The sequence below is a fragment of the Chinchilla lanigera genome, unplaced genomic scaffold (assembly GCF_000276665.1).
Source record: "Chinchilla lanigera isolate Chin_1 unplaced genomic scaffold, ChiLan1.0 scaffold00027, whole genome shotgun sequence".
Lineage (NCBI taxonomy): Eukaryota > Metazoa > Chordata > Mammalia > Rodentia > Chinchillidae > Chinchilla > Chinchilla lanigera.
Window position 1 is genome coordinate 3118854 of NW_004955428.1, and position 19277 is coordinate 3138130.

A 19277-nucleotide genomic window follows, 5' to 3' on the forward strand; every position below is an offset into this window, starting at 1 on the left:
CTATCCCCACCAGTGACTTCCCGCTGTGGGAGTACCAAAGCCTGGCTCTTGCATCTTGAGATTGAGTAACACGAAGCACCTCAGAACATCAAGCTGTGTCTTAGCACTTCACCTGAAATCTCACCTTTACTTCTTCCCTCCCCTCAGCCTGCTTCTTCCGCTCATTTGCTGCTGTCCGTTGAGAGCTGTCCCTTAACACACCACTCACATGCAAAAGCTTGGCTCAAGGTCAACCTCTGGAATACCTTGACCCAAGACTGCAAACCTCTTTATTTCACTGCTCAGCAAATTTTTTAAATTGAATATGTTGGATTCTTCAGCATATTACATTTGGGCTCATATTTGAAGCCAGTATTTCAAGTTTTTTATCAGGGCACTTTAGTATGTAGGGGAGTTTTCTCTTAATCGGTAATCCAAACTTTTTCACCCTCAGCTTCAGCCCCTGCTCTGTGAAAATATGACTTTTCTGTCCAACAGTCATTTGACCACTTTAGGAACCCCATCTCAGACTCTGGGGAGTACTGCTTTTGAACTTTTCTGTGTATTCAAACATTCCTTAGATCAAAAGTCAGCTGCAATCACCCTTAAGAAAGCATCCCCCTCCCAAGCAGCTGCCAGACAAAGGTTTGGGTCGCTTAGGATGCTGGAAACCAGTCATAGAGGTAACAAGGTTCTTCAGCAGGAGGGGGAGCACAGGGAGCAGGCACAGGCATCCTCCCTGGGACTCTGACAGGGGAAACTGGGGGGCTGGGTAGCAGCCTGAGGAAACAGCAGGATCAAAGGAAAGGTTTATTATTTTTTTCTTCAAGAGAACAACAACCTCAGCATCTTCAAGACAGAAGAATTGTGGCCAGTGAAAGGAAAAGATCATGTGGAGATAAAACAAAGAAAATGGATGGATCACGATCGCAGAAGAGGTGCGAGGAGGAAGAAACGAGAGCCTCAAAAGAAAGACTCCTCTTCCCTGACTACCAACAGTGCCTGTTCTTCAGCCATCTTTGGCTAACGAGTTCCATGGCCTCTGTGTATATTTTAGGCCTAAGGACAAGAACAGGGACTGTTGGAACTGGATAGTTGGAAGCCAGGAAGGAACATCCTGGAAAGAGAACCAGCCAAGTTAGCTTTACGAATGCCACCTAAGCCAGCTCCCTTTTTGGGGAAGCTGCAGATGCACAGCTGGAGCCCAAAGTGGCCTCATTCACACTCAAAACTATGTGTAAGGACCAAAGGAAGCGTAGTTGTACAGCCTTTTTTCCTATAATACATATATGCTTTTCCTGTGACCAAAACACATACATATATTATACACAGTAAATACACATTTTTTTTGCAGTACTGGGGACTGAACCCACAGCCTTTGAGTGAGTTATATAAACCAACCTTTTCTTTTGTTTCTTGAGTTTTGGTTTGTTGTTGTTGGGTTTTTTTTTTTGAGACAGGGTCTCACTAAATCACTAGGTTGCACAGTCTGGGCTCAAATTTGCTATCTTCTTTGCCTCAGCCTCCCATAGTACTGGGATTTTGGGCATACACCACCATACCTGGCTATGCATTTTATTTTTTATGAGAGTGGAGTTCAATGTTCCTCAGTTTAACAGTGGATTATACAACCCACTATCAATCAAAATCACTGCATTATATGTGTATGTTTTCTGATAGAATAAACCTAGGGAAATAAATTACCAATAAGCTGAAGATGTGAACTGTCTGCATGGCTATATCATACAGCTTCTCGGTGTCCCAAATCATCAGTGACGGTGGCTGTAGGAGATGAAGCCCTGAAGCAGCCGAATGTATTTGTCTTTCCTTCCTGTGTATGACTCTGGAGAATGTTTTCCATAAATACTAAAATAGTAGCATGTTTTCTAACTACCCTCCTCACCACCCCATGCTAAATTTCCAAGTATGTTTGAGTCCAATATTCATTTGGCAGAAAGGATCCTGAGTTTACCACTTTCTCCATATTGTCACTCTGTTTCTCAGATTTTTTATCATTTTCAGATATCCAGCAATTCCACTACAAAACGCAAAGTGCCATGGCTTGACAAGGCAGTAAGCACCTACTTTTGTAGTCAGCCTGGTGTCGGGATCTTTTTCAGTTAAACAAAGAAGGGTCATGAGAACTTCATAGTCTACTGAACCATGAATGGGTTGAGGCAAAATGATGGGGTAATTCTGACCAAGCTTAGGCTCACTCATCCTTCCACTAGGTTGTCTCAATACTCCAGGGAGCATTTGTGGCTATGCTTATGTACACTCATCCAGGAATCATGCTGCGTGACGTACAATTTTACAAAACCTTGCCTCTGTTCATTACACAGCCTGCAACAAGCAAGAAGTTATTCTGATTTCAGCTTCAATGTCATGTTCTCAGAGGGACCTTATTTGACTACACAATCTGCATTAGTCACTCAGTCACTCTATTATATCCTTCTGTTTTAATTCTCTATATAACACATATTGCTAAATGATTTCTTTCTTGCTCATTACAATAGTTGGTTTATCCATTGTCTGTCTCTTTCCACTAGATAAAAGACCAGTCTATTTTGTTTATTATAATATCCCCAGTGCCTTCCATAACATTGGATGGCACATAGTAAGCCTTCAGTAAGTATGAATTAATGAGCTAAACTGCTATCATTTCAATTTGAAATTTCCCCCAAAACTCATGTGCTATGTGATTAGTTACCAGATGATGGCCTTTTATAAGTGGATCACATGGGCTCTAACTTCAGCAAGTGGATGAATCCATTGATGAGATCATAATTTGATGACACTATTGGGGAGCGATGGAACTAGGAAGTGGGGCCTCTGTAAAGGAAGTGGATCATGGGGCATAACCTTCAGGATATATGTCTGATTCCCAACCCTTTCTTCTCGGTTTCTCCCCCTACCCCACTTCCTGCCTACCATCAGGTGAGTAGCTTTCCTCCACCACAATGCTTCATCATGATATTTCTACTTCACTTCAGGCCCACAACAATAGAACAAGCTAACCATGGACTGAAGCCTCTGAAAGCGTGAGTCAAAATTAACCTCTCCTGCTTTAAGCTGCTTAAGTGAGGTAATTTTCCTAACAAAGAAAATCAGACTAATGTATATATCCATCCATCAAGGTGGTAGGATGACTAAGGGTACCTAGAAGTTTCATGTGGCTACCTGTAACTCAGATTCAGTGTTCTTTACCTCAAAGGCTTGGAATCAGAAGTATTTCAGACTTGGGAGTTTTCCAACTAGAGAATATGTACATACACTTTATCAGTTGCGTTTTCTTAACCCAAAAACCTCAAATCCTAAATACTTCAAAATCTGGGCCTGGGGATAGCTCAGTGGTATAAGCACTTGCCTGGCAAGCCTGAGGGCGTGAGTTTGATCCCCAATACCAAAAAAAAAAAAAAAAATCTAAATACTTCAAAGTCTGAAATGTTTTGAGCATCCTATTGGTACTCAAAAATTACCATATTTTGGAGAAATTCAGATTTCAGAGTTTTAGTTTAGAAATGCTTTAGTTTAGAACAGTATAGTCAGGGATAGCCTCTCTGGGGATGTGATTTTTGAATGAACTCTGTGCTGACCATCAGATAAGAGTATGGAGTTCTGATTATTGCACTGGCCTGCACATTTTTCTTACTAATATGATGCTGCTCTCTGTGAACATAGGGCTATTAAGAGTAACCAGGGAAACTATGAACCTGACACAAGACTGCAAAAGAACAAGCACCAAACTAGACCGATGGCATGGATTAAAAGGGCAGTGAGAGAAATCATTTTAAATGTCTCCCAGAACATTTTCCTTTGCAGTAATCTAGACTGATTTTTTTTCTGATTTTTTAAGTTTAGTTTATCAGTATATGTGTGTCATATATAATGCTTAAATTCCTTGTGAGAAGCTGGTACATGCACATGACACATCCTATGGGGCTGGGGATTTAGCTCAGTGGCACAGCGCCTGCCTGGCAAGTGCAAAGTCATGAGTTTGATTCCCAGTACTGGAAAAAAAAGAAAAGAAAAGAAAAAGAAAACATTCTAATTATTTTTCATCCCTTATCCCTCCTTCCCTACAATTCCCTCTATCTCTTGATCCTTTTCTCTTTTGAAAATAATCTAACTCCCTACTTTCTAGCATGTACCTTTTATAAAGCCATTAAAACTTGATCCTTAAAGGAGAGGGGATAATAGGTACTACCTAAAATAACAAAACCCTCAGTGTAGAACATGATAAGAGAAAGTGCCCACCTAACTAAAGACAGCACACACTTCTCTACTGAAAAGTGGGAGAGTTTAGGAGGAAGCCCAATACTGTGCATGCCTTGCCAGGCATCTTTAGGGTTTCAGTGTTCCCATCCCACGTCCTTAAGCCTTAGCTAGTTGAAGGGCTGAGATTGGAGAGAGAAGCCAAGAAATAAAACTAATATCAAAGTAGAGAGCTGTACCCTGCATACAAAGGGACCTTTTGCACATTAGTGCCCTTTTGGAACATGACAGCAGACCATGCACACAGGACCTGCTGCCCTAAACTAACAAGAGTGCTGCAGCTAAGGAAAAATGTGAGAGCTGTTTGACCATGGGGGTAGGATGAGCTACTTGCAAGTTTCCTTCACTTTCCCACATGATACAGAAAGGATATAGAAGTTCCTGTTTGCTCCAGGGAAAGTCATGAAGCCTAGCTAAGAGTCAAAAGCCAAAAAGCTTATCTTTAGGTCACCATAGAGAGAGGTGGATGACAATGAAGGCCACAGATTAAGCAAGGCAGGCCAGAAAGCCAATGGAGGACAAAACTGGACATTTCAGCAGTGGACACATAAAGGACAGAAGTCAAGTGAGGTGAATACGTACCTCAGCTGGTGATCAGAGGAAAACAGAGAGAGCATTAGCACTTGGGCAAAGAGCCCATCCCCAGAGCTATGAAGATGAGTAAGGACTTTTGCCCCAAGACACACCCTTGGACATAAGGAGCAGGAAAGAAGATTCTTTGCAAGACAAAAAACCTTGATCTGGAGTTTGGACTTCAAATTACTTGAATATGAGCCTAGGTGTATGTATAGCGATAAAAAACTGGAATGGGTTAATTCATCTTAAAAAGTTTTCTATATCCATCAGGAATTTGGGTAGCTCTAGAGAAAGATGAGATGGGTTATAGACATGCAGAAGCTGAACTTGTTACACACTCACTTTATTTTTTTTTATTTTTTTATTTTAAAGAGAGTAGTACATGAGACACAAACAAACAAAAAAATAGAACAGTAGCAGCATACCAGTATCACAAACATAAGCAAATCAAAGCAAGAACATTCAAAGTGATACAGGGTCTCAAGACAAATTAATACAAATCAACAGTGGTTGTTACATTGTATATCACTATCCTCAACTACCTTGCTCAGATTATCAGAGGTAAAAATGAAAGATTGCTCAAACCATTAAAAAGAATAAGAAAATAATTCTACAATAAAACCTTAGAGATAATACAGAGTTTCACTCTACAAGATGGTAGGAGTTCACCATTGTAATTCCATTGCATATTGTTACCTTCAAATCAGTTGCTCAGACCGCCAGACACAAGCATGCAAAGTCAATCAGAACATAAAAAATTGTGAGCATTAACTGTTCATTTCAATATACCATCAGACAACGGCAATACAGTATCGCAGCTGTATATATATATATATACATATATATATGTATACATATATATGTATATATATATATATACACATATATTTATGTTTTGCCTTCCTTCTTTCTTTTATCTTCTTTCGCTCATCCCAGTTGTTCCTTCCTTTGAGCAATTTCTTTCCCTTTCCTATCATCTATTGTACGTTTTGAGTTTTACCTAGACTTTCATGTTCCTACACCAAGGAAACAATATGATGTTTACATATGTGGGTCCAATGTATTTCACTTATGAGTATGGTCTCTAGTTGCATCCATTTACCTACAAAAGCCTCTAGTTTATTCTTTTTAATAGCTGAGTAATACTCCATTGTATAGAAATACCACAACTTTTTTTTTTCTTATCCATTCTTCAGTGGGTGGGCATCTGAGTTGTTTCCAAGATTTAGCTATAACAAATTGTGCACACTCACTTTAGACTGGCTTGATATTACTATTACACTGCATATACAGCAGAAATGTCCACTTCTCATGTTCCACTATGAGATACCCAGGTGTGCTCAGTTCAACTTACAAACTTCCTCACTAAGTATCTAAAGACTACTGTGATCTTATAATCAGCTTGAAAGCAGGTACAAATGAGAGATCTTTTTTCTCTTAAAGAAGAGAAAATGCAGCTGGTATTGCTTTCATTTCCACAGTGACTGTGGAGTATATACAGTCAGGACATTTGAAGCCAGCACTGAAATTCCCAACACACACCAGGACCATCAAGGTGTGACACAAAACCTCCTGTCATGACCTAAACCTTGGTGTTCACCTCACACACTGACACACACTTTTTCTTCTTTCTCCTGAATCTCCCACTTTAGCCTATGTCCCTCTTCTTCTGTCATCATTACAAGAAAGTGCTATATCCTTTATGTATAATATAGTACCTGATAGTAGCAGCCATGATTGTGCACTAAACCTGCATCCCAGAGCATTAATTCCTTTCCCTCAAGGGAAGGAAGAGATTTCTCCAAAAACACAATTTGCCACTTCCATTCCTGGAAGGGGAGAGGGTTGCTTCTCATGCTGGGGAATATGACCCAAACATTCACTACTACCTTCCTCCCACCTCAAGTAGGAGAAAGAAGGAGAGAAGAAAGAAAGAAAGAAAGAAAGAAAGAAAGAAAGAAAGAAAGAAAGAAAGAAAGAAAGAAAGAAAGAAAGAAAAGCCCAAGCTGAGTTTGAGACCAGTATATACTGACTCAAGTAAAACAAGATGGTTAGCCAACAAAACAGAAACCATGGGATCCAGAAAAAACAGGGGCCCCAACGCAAGAAGAAAGTACAGGGAATCCCCCAGGGTAATCCCAGGATGACAACTTTTCACTTCCTTCAGATCACACCAGACCACCGCTCGGGCAGCAGTGGGAAAAAGAATAGTTTCGCTCTTTCACTTCTCTTCCTTTTTCATTGCTGCATCGTTCAGTAGCAGACAAGTACATTTTTGTTAGTTCATGTTGGTGATTCTCCTTCGGCCAGCACTAGGTGCACAGGCCCTCCATTGTGGAAGGTATTCACTGGGAACATTAAAAACAAGAGGCTCAAACAAAACTGCAGAGAACTCCAAACTTCAGTCTTCCCTGGTGTGAGCAATACACTCAATCTGTCTTCTGGATGACATCTTGTCACCACTTCCACCTAGCTGTGCCCTCTGGCAGTGACCCCTGTCAACTCTTCTGCTGAGGCCTCCTCTCTCTGTCAAGACAGAAATCTCCTACAATGACTTAAGCCTGGCTGCCTCCGTGGCATCCACTTGGCCTGTGGCAGTCCTTTCCTCTGAATGATGGAAATGAAGCTCACTCTCACTGCTTCCCTCAGCTGCCACAAGAAACTTCAGTCAACCACCTATTGTCTTCAGAATTGTCAAAGCATGAAATGGGCATTAGTCTCTGGAGTCACATGTGTCCACACACTCCAGCAAACACAAGGAAGCTTGTTCAAGAGCTCTTTCACCAAATTCCAATCCATCCCATAGAGCTGTGATTGCACGGGTCAGGAAAGATCAGCCCCGGATGGCTCTAGTCTTAATGACGGCATGGGAAAGTGCCATGGAAGCAGCCATGAGACTCGTTTACACTTCCACAAATATGCTGCTGGCCATACCTGCCTGGCTACCTCATTGAAAAACATTAGCAAATTACAATCTCTTGGTAACACGTCTCTTTAGAATGTAGGGGTGCTAAACCAGTCATTTTTTTCTCAGCTTTGAGGGTTTGGGAACATTCTGAATCAATAAGAAAATTCTCTTTCTACAACTGTGACAAGAGAAATGGGTTACTGACTTTGGAAGCAGTCATAAATACTCACTATATTCAAAATGTAAAACAAGCAAGTAGGCAAAATGCCAGCCGTAAAGGTAAAGATAGATGAGTGTATGCAGTATCAGTTTTTCTACTCTCAGACACCAGAGGGGACTGGGATGGAAGCAGGGTGAAAGAAACCAGAAAGACAAAGGAAAGGTGAGGAAGAATTACCCAAACCTCAAGAGAAAAGAATGGAGTAGAATCTGCCTCAACCAAAGCTGTCACCTGAGTTACTATCTGCAAAAAAAGCATTCACTGACTCATCACTGAGTATCCACTTTGCAGTAATGTTCATCTGTCAGTGGACACTTGAATACTTTGTGTGTGACAGTAATATTACAGAAAGCCTCTTCCTCCAACCAACATGGAACCAAGTGGAACCAATCTAGCAATGCCCTACAAATCAGAAGACATTTTGTATTTGGACTGATTATGGTATAAAGTTTTACTTTTTGTCTTCTTTTTATGATTTTGATGATGGGAAAGAATTATTCCTTCATAGTATTAATATGCTCTGTTTTTAATAAGTTGTGAATAGAAACAATTTTTAAAGACATTCTTTATAGAGCCTCTTCTTGTTTTACTTTGGACTACTATATAAAAGCTCATGAAAATTTTCTAAGCCTTTATACAACTATCATAGTGCAATTGTTTTTCACTGAATTTCTGGCTTCTGTTCTTATTGGCTTCTGTATTTACCTGTTTCTTTGTTTTTCTTCTATTAAATATCCTTTAAGATATAACAAAATGACTTTATTCTGAAAGTACTAGAAAAATGTCTTATTTCTCCTTCATACTGAGTTGATCATTTGGCTGGGCAATGAATTCTAGGCAGACAATCATTTTCCCTGAAAAGTTTGAAAGTATTGCTTTTGTCATCATTACCCATAGTTGTTGAAGAAACATCTAGTAACAATTAAATTTCTATTCATTTGAGACAATCTGCCCCTTTCTTCTCTCTGAATACCTTTGTAACTTTGCTTCTTGTCCTTGGAATACTGATGCTTCTTGAGGATATTTTCATCTATTAGTTCATTCATTCCATAAATTTTTGCTGAACAAGTGATAAGTGCAAGCCATGTAGCGGTGACTAAAACAGATGAAAATGTTATTTCCTATTGTGTTATTTTACATTTTCGTACCTCTGTGAGCCCTTTCCATCTGAAGACTGGAGTCTTTTTGAATTCAAAAAAATGCATCATTATTTATTATGTATTTTACTGAAGGCAGCAAAGTATAAGAGTAAAAGGTAAACACCTCTCAAATTCTCCATCTCTTTTCTTAACTCTAAATTCTGAAAGATTACAGGTTATCAACTTGATCTTTCCCATCAAATTTATAATTCTGGTTCATAGTGTTTGCCTTTTTAAAAAAAATCCGCATATTCCTTTTTAAACTCTGCTTTTACTTCTATATAGTAGCCTAGTTTTCTAGATCAGTATTTAGTGATGAGTACACTATTTTCAAAATCTCTCTGAAGGTCGTAGTTATACTTCTAAAAATTTTCTTGTTGCTGATTATGTTTTCTACAGTACTATTTTTTATCTTTGGCCTTCTATTTCACATTTTTTATTTCCTCCTTTTGTCTGGTGTTCTGTGTTCTGTTCGTATTTATCACTGAGGGATGAGGCTGTTTAGCAAAGGGAAATAAGATAGGTTTTACCTGTGGTTGCAGGCTCTTCTTTGAAAACTGATAGTAGATAAATGGACAGAGTTGTGTTTACAGGCAGACAATATGAGTAAGGAGGCAAAAACTCTTTCAAATGTTAAATATAAAGAGCTTTTAAGTGTATTTCATCCCTACCAAACTTTTTCAGTCTTCTCCTTCTTTTATTTGTTTTGGTTTTAGAGGTCTAAAGTTATCATAAATGCTTCACTACTTTTTCCTCAGGCACAAGTAATCTCTCCAGGGGCCTCATGTAAGCCAACTATAGATTAAAAACTATTATTAAGCTAGGCCTAAGAGTACAGAGCCTACCACCACTAGATCCAACTTGGGCGTTAGAAGAGCAGTACTAACAGTTAGGTGTAGGTATATATTTTGTACCACTTGGTTAAATAAAATGCAGAATCCCTTTTTCAAAAATTTTTGAGAATTTCAAGACCGTATCAGAACATTAAATCAAGCAGGAGAAACCTTGTAAACACAGGGGCCTGTGTAACTGGATAGGCTACATACCTACAAACATGATTTTGACTCATGGATGGGCCCTTCTCCAGGTTCTTGTTTTAATACAAATTTTATTTTGTTTTTAACTAGCACACAATAATTTCATGTATTTGTGGGATATAGTGTGATGTTTTAATACATGTATATCATATGTAATGATAAAATCAGGGTATTTAGCATATTCATCACTTGAAACATTTATCATTTCTTTGTGGTAACAATATTCAGAATTCTCTCTTCTAGTTATTTTGAAATATATAATACACTCTGTTAAGTATAATCACCCTACTGCATTACAGAACACCATAACTTACTCCTCTTATCTAACTATAATTTTGTACCCATTGAGCAATCTCTCCCCACCATCCCATTTCCACTACCTTGCCAAATCTCTGGTAACCAATACTCTACTCCAGACTTCCATAAGAACAGCTTTATAGATTGCACAATAAGTGAGATCATGCAGTATTTCTCTTGCTGTGCCTGGATTTTTTCACTTAATGTCCTCCAGATTCATCCACTTGCTACAAATGGTAGAATTCCTTCTTTTTAAAGACTGAATGGTATTCTATTGTGTGTATATACCACATTTTCTTTATCTGTTCATTTGTTAATGGGCATCTGGTACGATTTCACATCTCTGCTATTGTGCAATTCTCCCATAATGAGCATGGGAGTTTAGACACTTCTTCAACTTACTGATTTCACTTCATTTTCTATAAATATCCAGCAGTAAGACTGCTCAATCCTATGGTAGTTCTACCTTAAATTTTTTGAGGAAACTTTACATTGTTTTCCAAACTGGCTGTACTCATTTACATTTCTACCAGTTCCCATGAATACAAGTTCCCATCTGTCTATGGCCATGCCAGCATTTGTTATTGTTATCTTTCTGAGAGTAGCGTTTAAATTAAGGTGAGGTGATACCTCATTGTGAAATGGTTTTTGGTTTCTTTCTTTCTTTCCTTCTTTTTTTTTTTGCTTTCTTTTAGTTTGTTTTGGTTTGACTTTTTTTTCTTTTGAGATAGGATCTCCTAAATTGCCCAGACCAGCCTTGAACTTGCAATCTTGCCTCCCCTGCCAGACTAGGTGAGATGAAAGGCATGTGCCACCCTGCCCAGCTTCACTGAAGTTTTGATTTGCATTTCCTGAAGAGTCATGATGTTGTGTATTTTTTCCCATGCCTGTTGGCCATTGTATGCCTTCTTTTGAGAAGAATGTATCTAGGTCCTTTGCCGGTTTTTTAATTGGATTATTTCCTTTATTGCTGTTGAGTTGAGTTTCTTGTGTATCTAGATATTAACCCTCAGGTGAATAGTGTGCAAATATATTCTCCTATTCCTGCAGGGGTGTCCCCATTCTTTCCTTTGTTGTGCTTTCTGAGTTCTCATACCAATAAATATTCTTAAATTCTTGCCATTGTCATCCTTTTGTTCTTCTATTAATCTGATTTTTTCCACCAATATAACATGTTCTGCTTTCCATCATTCAAGAATTCTCCAGTTCTTTTGGTTTTCTGTTGATATCTTTCTTCACTATCCAGCAACTTATGGCTTAGTTTGTAAAGTACACATTCCATCAATTTGAGACTTTAGGAAAAAGAAGAAATAGATGTCCACTTGAACCAAAACTTGTTTTTCTAAAATATGACAAATGTTTAAGTAATGTGGCTGGTATGCTGCTTTTAAAACTATCCAGTCCCCTATAATTTGTTGACCTTAGAAGTAGCAACTAAGGCTTAAATTTAGAAACACTAAAATAAAACTACTGGGACACTTGTGTACTTTCTCTTAAAAGTTTTCACACAATTTCATACATGAACTCATTTTAAAAATAACCCTTTGATATCAATTAAGTAATTGGCCTTCAAAGCTGATGGAGTTTCTCATTGTGAAAAAGGAACATTGCCTTACCAGGAAAGTCAACTATTTTTAAGGTCGATTTTTCTTCACCTAAAGTATGTGGGTTATATATGGAAAGATAAATGAACAATATAAACCTTAAGGGGAAAAAAAGGAATTTTCTGATTTTAAATTTTCTACTTTCTATCTGTACAGGTTAACCAAAATCTACCCTTATTAAAAGATAAAAGATTTAACTAATATTTTACTACCTAGTAAAGCCCTTATATGAGACAAGATTTTAATTTGCCTCTCTAAAACCCACTGCAATTTGATGGAAATAATTTATCAGAAAGTGTTCAGATCCCTATGACTAGGACTTTCATGTACATTAACATTTTTTTCTGGGAATTTCTTCTTGAAGGACAATTGTGGTTAGTCCTTTCTGGCCCTACTGTCAGTAAGAAAGTAGTGGGCTTTACTAATGAAATAACTTGAGAACCTTCATTTCATGTCAGTCTTATTTTATGACTTTCAAAATAACCCACAGATCTCACAAGCTATTTTCTTGAAATATCCAAAATAGAAAATTAATCAAGAAAGTGAACTGTAGTAATACAGTCTTATAAAAATAATACAAATTACTACACTGTTCTTAACTGACAGTTTTGGCAAGAGTCTTAAACTCAATTGACACATTTTAATCCAAAAATTCCAATTCTAAGAGTGTACTTAAAAATAATTTGAGGGGCTGGGGATTTAGCTCAGTGGCACAGCGCCTGCCTGGCAAGTGCAAGGTCATGAGTTCGATTCCTGGTACCAGAAAAAAAAACAAAAAAATTTAAAAATAATAATTTGAAAAGCCTTTGATATGGTAAAGATATTAATTTGCATTTTGTCATAATAGCAAAAAGTAAAACAACAAATGCTGGCAGGGGTATAGGGAAAAAGGAACTCTTCTCCATGGTTGGTGGGAATGTAGACTGGTGCAACCACTGAGGAAATCAGTGTAAAAATGCTTCAAAAAACTAGGACTAGAGGTCCCATTTGACCCAGCTACGCCCCGTCTGGGTATCTTCACAGCGGTATATTCACACACATGTTTATAGTGCCACAGTTTGTAATAGCCAAATTTTGGAAACAGCATAAATGCCCATCAACTAGTGAATAGATAAAGAAAATGTGGTTTTTTATACAATGGAGTACTACTCTGCATGGATAAGCTTGATATATTCCTAGGTAAATGGATGCACATTGAGATCATACTCACAAGCAAAATAAATCAGACACACATGTGTAAACATCACATTGTTTCTCTGGTGTGAGGAGCTGAAAGTGTAAATAAAGACCAAAATGTATATTAGGTATTGTGAAATAGAAAAAAAAAAAAAAGTTCAAATGGGGAGGGGAACAAGAGAGGAAGGAGGGGAAAAAAGAGAAAAGTAAAAAAGAAAAAAGAGAAAAAACGGAAATAAAGCTTTTGTAAACACGGAGGGGACAAGGGGTTGAAAGGAGGGTAGAGAAATGGGAAAAAAAGAATCAAGCTATATCATGTACAGGTACAAATTCTCTATGATGAATGTCATCATTATGTATACCTAAAATGCACTGATAAAATCTGACTTTAAAAAAGCTGCATATCCTAAAAAGTGGCTAAGCACAGATTTTGTCTAAACTACAGCCTGAGATAGAGACATTGGCAGGTAAGTCATTTGAGAGATAACTCTCAAAAACAGAGTAAAGAGATAGAAGATTAAGAGAGTGAAGAAAGACTAGGCACTAGAGGATCCATTTTGGGTTGGTTACATCTGTGGCATCGGGGCTCTGATCCTACTGAGGAGCCTGCTATCATGCACCTCAAAATTGGAAGACAGGGCCCCAAGCCCACATGGTATTGTCTACAAACTTTCCTCTTAACTAAACCTTACTGAGCCATTCCAACACTTTATCAGGTCTTGTTTCCAAGCACTATAGCATATGGTATACCCATGGATCTTGTGGTCATAAGCCTGTGGTCATTACACTAGTAATAATAGAAGCACTGTGGGCAGGGAATATAAATTCATATTGTGCTATGTAAAATCTTGGGATAATAAGTGAATGGTGAGCCTAAACACATAAATAAACAGGGAAACTTTGAGATGACAGACATGTGAGTGAAGATTTCCTAAACCTACAAGACCAAACAGGTCACCAATTGAAGTAGTGTCTAACATCACATGAAGCAGATAGTCATCCATGAAGCTTGAACCAAATCCCTGACCAAGAGAAGCATGAGAAATAATAAATCATTTTGGATTTGAGTCATTACATTTTGGAATGGCTTCCTAACTGCAAGAAATATGTAGCCTTCATTTATACTTCTTCTGAGAAGCCAGCCAGCAAGGGAAAAGTCTACACTGAGACCTCCATGCTATGAGGAAGCCCAAGCTAGCTAGGTAGAGGAACTTTGCAATAGTGCCTCATAACTCCTAGTCAATAGCTTTAGTCCACCTAGAATCCAGTATTGTAGAAGAACCACCTGTTTATTCCACAGAGTCATGAGGAATTTTTTTAAAAAGAACCCTGTATTTGGTTAGAGTTTGTTGTATGGCAATAGATAAGTGAAACACATGACTACTCCATTCTTGGGCCTGCAGCCCAACCATTGACAGAGGCTGACAACCTCCACATGCATCATTGTGCACCCACCTTATTGTCAAGTGCTCTCTCTCCCACAGATACTCTCCGGCACTTTCATACAAAAAAATTGGGGTGCCCATTCTCACTATTTCATCCACTTTCTTCTCCAGACCTTTAATCCTGTTCCTTTCAGTCCCTGACCAACCAACCAAGTCATTTGCCAACACTCACAGCATTTCTGTTATATCAAGTATACAGTTCGGAGCTCTGCCCATGGGGAGCATTCTCCCTCATTTAAGGGTACTCTCTAAGTAGAGCTGTCTTGTGGTTGCAGTTCATTTTTGGATATCATCTATACATGGAGCAAACCCACTTAAAAACAAGGTTAGATATTTTTCTCCTTTGTATGTTGCTCATAGGGAGCTCCTCAGAAGCCATAGGGGTGAGTTGAGAGAGACGTATGGTGCAAGGAAAGTTAAGTGACATGGAGGTCAGATCATTTATTCTTATAACATTCCATAACCTGCTCCCAATGTACTATTTCCACTAAATAATACTGTAACTTCATCTTCTCCACATTATGACTTGGGGGTGGGTCTAACTCATAATGAAGTCCATACTTATCCAACATCCGCATTGCCAGGCACTCAATTTCTCTTATGATGGTATTCTAGAAATGGATTTTCAAATAGTGAGTTCTTCTCTAATGTAGAAGTTATAGCTGTGCCAATTCTGGAGGTCTTCCATGTAAAGCTCTTATCAGTGTTTTCCTGAAATTGCACACATCATTCCTGCACAGCATGATTCCTCCTAATTCTATAGACTATGCCTGGCCTTGCAGCTTCAGCAGTACAGTAGCCTGCACCACCACATGGACATATATCTGACATTTTTTTTTCCCCCTCTGAGTGTTACTCTAGATACAATCTTCTAATTTACCTAGTGGCTCAGAGAAGTACTCTCAGGTATAATTTGTACTGCTTCCAAAATTCCAAGGGGCTAGGATGGTTAAGCTGCACCGTATCAACTTCAATGGCTTGAGAGCCACTGAGAAGATCAGAGGTGCACACTTCTGAGTGTGTCTGAATGGGTCATGGAAGTGTACCTTGGGTACTATATCTGGCCCTTCGCTTCTTGTTTGACACTGTTACCCCCTCTGCTTCAAAATGAGGATTAAACTTCAAAGTGAGTTTTGCTGAGGACATTCAAGCCATAGCTTTTAGCCCAAGTGCAAGTAATAGTTCATCTGGGAAATGATCTCAAGAAGCAGAGTCGTAGAACAAGAAAGAGAAAAGAAAGGAAAGAGTTGGTAAGTGCAAGTAATAGTTCATCTGGGAAATGATCTCAAGAAGCAGAGTCATAGAACAAGAAAGAGAAGAAAGGAAAGAGTTGGTAAGGGTTACGTTTTTAACTGGTAGGAACTTAACCACAACTGATGGGTTCAGTCTCACATGAACTGTTTTTTATTATTAAATTCCTTGATACCAGTTAGATATACATAATTATCACACTCGTCAGAGGGAATTTGTACCTGTGCATGATATATCTTGATTCCTCTTTTTACTTCTTGTCCCCTCACTTTAATTCCTCTTCCCTCCTTATTTACAAAGTTTTGTTTCCATTTTGTCCTTCTTTTCTAGTTCTTTTCTTTTCCCTTCTTTCTTTTCCACCTCCCTAGTTCCCCTTTGCTTTTGAACAATTTCTTCCTACTTCACAATGTCTATTATACATTTTTGTCCTTACTTATATTTCCAGTTTCTCACACCAGAGAGACAAGGTAGTATTTACATGTGTGTTCAGTTTCCTTCACCTAGGAGTATGGTTTCAAGGTGCTGCCATTTACCTAAAAATGTCTCAGGATTATCCTTCTTTATGCATGAGCCATACTCCATTGTGTACAAAAAGAAAACATGTCTTTTTTATTCATTCATCAGTTGATGGGCATTTGGATTGTTTCCAAGATTTAGCTATTACAAACTGTGCACCTATAAACATGAATGTGTATGTATCACTGGGGAATTATGCCTCTAATTCTTTCAGGAAAATACGAAGAAGGGGACTAACTGAGTCAAATGGGACCTGTAGTCCTAGATTTTCAGGAATCTCCACACTGATTTCCACAGTGTGGAAATCACTTTGTTCCACAGTGTGCACTTTGTTCTACAGTGCACCAATCTAAACTCCCACAAATAGTGAGGAAGAATTTCTTTTTCCCATATCTCCACCAGCATTTGTTACTGGTTGATTTCTTAATAATAGCTATTCTTTTGGAATAAAATAGAATTTCAGAATTGTTTTTAATTTGCATCTCTCAAACAACCAGTGATGCTGAACCCTTTTTCATATATTTATCTGCCATTTCTACTTCTTCATCTGAGAAGTGTATATGCATCTCAGATGCCCATTTTTGCATTGTTTGGGGGGCCTGATTTTTTTCAATTCTTCATTTGTTTTAGATATGTCTTTTGTTTGAACAACAAGTGGGTAAAATTTTTTGCACTCTGTGGGTTGTCTTTTCACTTTGTTCTGATTTCTCTTGCTATGCAGAAGTTTTTTAATATGATGAGGTCCCAGTTGTTGATTCTTTGTAGTATTTCCCATACAGGTGGGATTTTGTTCATGAAGTCTGGCTACACCTACGTCTTCTAGAGTTGTACCCGTTTTATCTTCCAGCAAGTTTAATGTTTTTGTTTTCATATCTACATCTTTGATCCATTTTTATCTTAGTGAGTGCATGATAATAGACATGGGCCTAATTACCTGAGGATCAGTGGGACAGATTAGAAGATGCAGAAACAAATCCAAACACACTCAGCCATCTCATCTTTGACAAAGGAGTCAAACATATTTACTGGAAGAAAGACAGCTTGTTTAATAAATGTTTCTGGAAAAGCTGGTTTTCCTCCTTATTTTGGTTACTTTTCTCTTGTTGCTGAGACAAAATACCCCACACCCAAAGTTAAGGAAAGAAAGGCTTATTTAGCTCTTAGTTTGTGCAGATTTCAGTCCATAATCAGCTGGCTCCAAGGCGGGGTAGTATAGTACAGGGGCAACAGTTCAAGACAGCAGAAGACAGCAAAAGCAGCAAGAGCAAAAAGGGGGAAGAGCAAGCCTCTTTTCCTCCCTTATATTGTAAGCAGCTACCACCCACTAGGGAGGGTGTAGCATTCACAGCATCTCCCTGCCCTCCTCTTGCACAGGCTAAGGATATTTACAAAGTAAGGACCCTGGCCTCCTGCTGAATGGCTTAGTTAAACTTCTAAACTTCTGAAGTTGACACAGTGTATCAACCATTGCACTCATCACATTAAGTTTTTTAAGAAACCATGTAAATATACCTCAAGATGGTTCTCCAAGAGAAGAGAAAATAAAGTACTTATCTGCCAGCTTCCATTCCTTCATTAGTTACAGGTTATTCTCAAAGATGTTAATTCCCCCACACTTCAAGGCTTGCACACCAATGTCTTCTCACTCTTAGTGTTTCCAGTAAACCTAAGAAATGCCCAAGAAGTACAAACTCTTCCAAACTCACTTCTCTCACTTATTATTCAGGGCTCTTCACTACCAGAACCAGACTATTGAAAGAGTGGAATTTCAGAAAGACACAAGAATGCCCCCATGACTAAGCAGTGGATCCCTCCTGCAACTTTGGGGTGTTCTAAATGACTTTCACTCAACGGAAATGAGACTTCTATTCTTGAAAGGAAACTCCCAGGCCCAACCCAAGGCTTAAATAACTGAGACTAGATTATGTTAAAAGTCAAGACAGGGACTGGATGATGTACTGAATTCATTGAGGGAGAGGAAAGACATCATGGAGAGGACCAAGAAACCAAGTGGGAGGGACTGTCAAAGGCTTGTATTGATTTCCTAGGGTTCATATAAAAAATTACCACAAACTGTGTGACTTAAAACTACAGAAGTTTATCTGGATGCTACAAATCCAAAATCAAGTTGTCAGTAAGGTTTGTTCCTGCTGGAGGTTCTAAAGGAAAAACCATCCAGGTCCTGTTAGCTTTTGGTACTTGAAGGCAATCCTTGGGGAATTTTGCCCTAAGGACACATCACTTCAATCTCTGCCTCTGTCTTTACATGACATTCTTTCCCATGTATGCCTGTGATTCTGTGCTTGGTCTCCATTTTCTTATAAAAGCACTCCTTATTGCATTAAGGTCCAGCCTAATTCAGTATGGCCTCATCTTAATTTGATTACATCTGCAAAGACCCTATTTCCAATTAAGGTCACATTCTGAGGTCCCTGGTAAACATAAATTTTCAGGAATAGTAATCAGTCCAACACAGGCTCCAAAAACAACTAAATAACCACATAGCTCTATCCTTTTGGCCACATACATATGTGGCTTTAGAGGTCAGCAGAGTAGCTGTTATAACACATTTATCATGGCTTACATCACTGGATAACTGAATTTCAAAGTCTTCCCCTAACATGTGGGAGAGCCAAAGTATAGTGGAAAATCATGCCAAGAACACTCTCAAGTCCAGTGGTTTCCAAAGCCTTTACCCACAGAACCTTTTGTTCAAATAAAAATTTTACTAGGGCATTCAGACAGACAGAATGGATAAAATTTGTTCTGGTAGAAACTGGGGCTGTCAGGACCAGGGCCACCTCCACCTGTGTGAGATTATGAGGGAAGGAGCTTTACCTACCATTTCTGGAAA